The sequence below is a fragment of the Propithecus coquereli genome, unplaced genomic scaffold, assembly GCF_000956105.1.
Source record: "Propithecus coquereli isolate 6110/MARCELLA unplaced genomic scaffold, Pcoq_1.0 Scaffold243, whole genome shotgun sequence".
Lineage (NCBI taxonomy): Eukaryota > Metazoa > Chordata > Mammalia > Primates > Indriidae > Propithecus > Propithecus coquereli.
Window position 1 is genome coordinate 4,896,663 of NW_012147986.1, and position 4,152 is coordinate 4,900,814.

Genomic DNA, 4,152 nt, shown 5'->3' on the forward strand with positions numbered 1-4,152 from the left:
TCCCCGAAGTTCTATGTTTTATCTTTTACACTTGTGTTTTAGTGTTTATAATGTTGTGGTAGGAATCACTTCATTTGGTTTAAAATAGTATCCCTTGGAAAAACTACTGTGTGTTAACCTTCATAAATACATTCTGAGAGATTTGAGTGTCAGTAATTTTCTATACAGAATATTATTTTATAAAACACCAAAATGGCACTGTTGGACTAGATTTGGGTAACTGTTTTCAGCAATTTCATTGTTCATAAAACAAAATACTATGATTTACAAAGACCTCTTTTTTACTTAAAATAGAGGAATTGGTGAGACTTTTGGTTACTGATTGTGGTAAGTGGTGGTGAGATGTACAAGACTGGGGGGGGTTTGTAGTATTTTTTGTCAAATCTTTTTAATGTATTTTGTGAATAAACTTATGTTTTTGAAATCTATGGAAGCTCTGATTCTGTTAACAGTAGTAATAAAGTCAACACCATGACTTCATTTTGCTTTATAAATGTTTAATACGTACTTCTTCATTCACTCTGTTTCTCGTATCTTTAGCTTTAGAAGTATTGACTTAATCACACTTTTATTAAACCTATTCTCCCCCCACTTCCGTTCAAGAGAGCAGAGCCACCTAAAACTTTCATAATATGTAAAATTTATGTGATTTCAGGGGTTCATGGAGAGTCATTTGTTTGGAATATTAAGTCCAGAAAATCAACCTTTTTCAGTTTCTAAATTGTTTTATATAACAATGCTGTGGACAGAATTATAAAAGTAAAAATTAAATTGAACTTAAAGCTTATCCCTGCTGGGTTTTTTTTCAATTTTCAAAGAAAAAATGGAAAATTTATAAAAATCTCTCTTAGAACACTTGTATTTGGTGGTATAATTAGAAAGGTTTAAGTCAAGAACAATAAATCCTGCATTGCATTAAATCTAAGATGTCATAGATTATAAGATTATCTAATACCACTGATGATATGCTGGTATGATATGCTGCCAGTGAAACGATGCTAAAATGCTATCACTTAGTGTTTGTTTTATATTCGTTGACTGTTCTAGTAAGTTTATTTAGACATAGTTTTTTTCATTATATATCTACTGTTGGGCATCCTTACAAAGGAAAATATATGCAAAATAAATTTGTTATCATATTCCTCAGATTTCTTTATACTCAGAGTCTGATCCTTCTAGATCTCTTTTTGAATTCAGAGTCATCGGTGTTCATGTTTTTCATTACAGTATTGTCCTTTGTACATAAAGGCATGGTGATTGCAGCATTTCTTTAAAACATGTTCCACTATTGTCTTCAGGGTTTTCTTTCAGTTAACTGACACTCATTCTACAAGTCTTGGCGTACACATCCGGGCAATGAAAATTGTCATGACCATGGCCTGGCTGACTGTGACTATTGCAGTTGTCTGTTGCTGTATAACCACTGCAGAACTTTGTATTTTATAACAGTAATGATCATTTACTTTGCTAGGAATCTGCTATTTGTCAGGGCTTGGCAGAGAAGGCTCATCTAGGCCCCATGCTGCTTCAGGCAGGCAGCTCTAGTTAGGGCTGTGGCTCTGCTTCCAAGACGGCCCTCGCTCACATGATTGCAGGCTGGTGCTGGCTGTCAGCTAGGACCTCATGAGCTCCCTCAGAGAATGGTGGCCAGGTTCCAAGGATCAGCATCCTAAGAGAAGGTCAGGGAGAAGCTATCTTGTTTTTTAATGGCCTAGCTTCATAATTCACTAAGCATCACTTTACCACACTTTATTAGTTGAAGCAGTCACAAAGACACCCCCTGCCCCCAAGTTCAAGGGGAAGGGACGTAAATTCTGTTTCTTGATGAGGGCTTGTCTAGATTCTGGAAGAGCATGTGAGACTTGAAATCGGGTGGCCATTTTTGGAAAATACAATCTAGCACAGTGATTATAAGATGCAACCCAATTTCAAAGATGCAAAAATGGGCAGGGGAATGTGCTCATTAGAATTGATGAAATACCTTACTTGGAATGCAGATACTCCTATCCCACCCCTCTGCACACACCCCTCCCTGCTGCTAATCTAGTGCAGACATGACCAATCAATCATGGCACTCAGTTTTTCCTGAGTCCCACAAGCTTTATCACACTTCTACTAGGAGCCACTACCAACTACTGGCAGGTGAGCTAAAACTTATATACTGACCTGACTCTAGAGAGCAGTGCCCTGTGCAAGCCAGCTAGGCTCCTGGGCCAAGAGTCACTGGACACCCCTCTCCCCAATACTTGGTTTTTGTTTCAGTACGATAAGAAGTGAAGAGGCTCTCCAGCACTAGACCATGTAAACCAAACTGATTCCAAAACCAAAATGGCACTTTGTTTAATGGAGGCATGTGCCCTTTAGCTACCAAATGCTTACTTAGGTTTGGCAGCTGAGCACCTTCTTCGTGTCAGTTTTTCTGAGGTGCCGTATGACTGTCCTGAAGGATTCCTGAGTGCAGAATTAGAGACAGATGTTGACAGTATTTAAAAATAATTCATCCAGGCCTTCGTGAAGCCTAAAAAAACCCATCTCAGAAGAGTGAGACCCTAGGCTATTGTGCACATTTTTGCTGCAAGCTTGTTTCCATTCTTCTTTAGCATAACATATAGCACTTTGCTAGGTGTAGTGGTAAATTAGTGTTTTGGGAAGGGATCCCTGGAATAATTCTCACCGTGGGGCCTAGGACCTTCCAGGTAAATGCTACTTTGTAAATAATCCCCCCCGCCCCACTTGGCCACCAGACTGTCCTGTAAAGTAGGTGAAGCATGTAGGCTTTGGATATAAAGCTGCCTTGTGCAACCTTATTATAATATGGCAATCTAAAATCGGGTGCTATGAGTAATTTGAAAATATGTGGGCAATTGGCTTTTAGCTATGTTTTTTCAAAAGACTGGTTGGTTATTTTTACCCAGGAAGTCCCATCTCTGAATGTCACCACGCAGTGAAGCAGGAAACACTGAACTCGGTGCGACGAGACACCAAACCCCCAAGCCGCTAAGAACTCCCCCTTGAAGTTGGGCCGTACCCAGTAGTCCCAATTAAACAGGGGGCCCAATGCTGCTCTCCTGAGAGAGCCTGGGGGCCCTGGGCTTATGCTGCTGGGACCTGCTGAGACCTGCTGACAGAAGTTCTGTCCCTGGTCCAGCCGGCTGAGGACTCAGGGTGGGCAGGACAACATCCTCTACCCTGCTCCACCCTGCACCCCTGAATGCCTCCTGACAGTGGTAAGAAATCCTTTGGCCAGTGGATTCCTCCCTCCATCTTCCCTACTGGGTGTAGGGTGAACAAGTGGCAGCATGAAAACTTCATGAATCTGTGTCTAGAGGGATCTAGAGGGAAAAGGACCTGCTTTTTCCTCAACCCCAGAACCAGAAAAGTGGTTATTAATCAGAACAACACAGAGGGAGCAGATGCAGATTGTCCTCGCGATGCCAAGACCATTAATGCAGTTGCCTGCAGGTTTTGTCTAGATTCAGGATAAACACAACCTCTGTTCATAGGGAAAACAAAGATATCAGAAACACCTATGGCTGTGACCAAATACAGCTGCACATTTATACAGTGGAGCCGGAGCAGTTTTCATGAAGGATTCTTTAACAATTGAACTTTGCGTTTGGTGTCCTGATCCAGCTCTATCCCTAAGCCAGCTTCAAACCAGATCACTCAGTAGTGCCCTTTACACAACATTTAGTAAATGTTGATTGGTGATAAGAATGATAAAATAATGACAAAACAAGTAATTAGAAAAAAATAAGTCCATCTTACCTCTGGCCTGTTTTCTCAAGGTCTCTCAATTGATTTGGTTCAGATGCAGATAATTGAAAACCCAAAATACAGATTTTTTTTATTTCTCTCTCTCATCATAATCTAGGTAGGCAGTCCAGGCTGCTGTAGTGGCTCCACAATGACCAGGAACCTGGCTTCCTCTCTTGTTTCTCCACCATTCCCATGATGTATCTTTTAACTCATTTTCCAGTGTAGCTGCTCCAGCTCTAACCATCACATCCACGTTCTAGCTATTAGAAAAGTAGGAAAAATAAGAAAAGGAACACCTTGCCACTTTCAAGAACACTTTTGCTTTTATCCATGGGTCATGATTTATCCATGTGGTCACCCCTATCAGAGTAAGACTGAGAAAGATGAACTTTA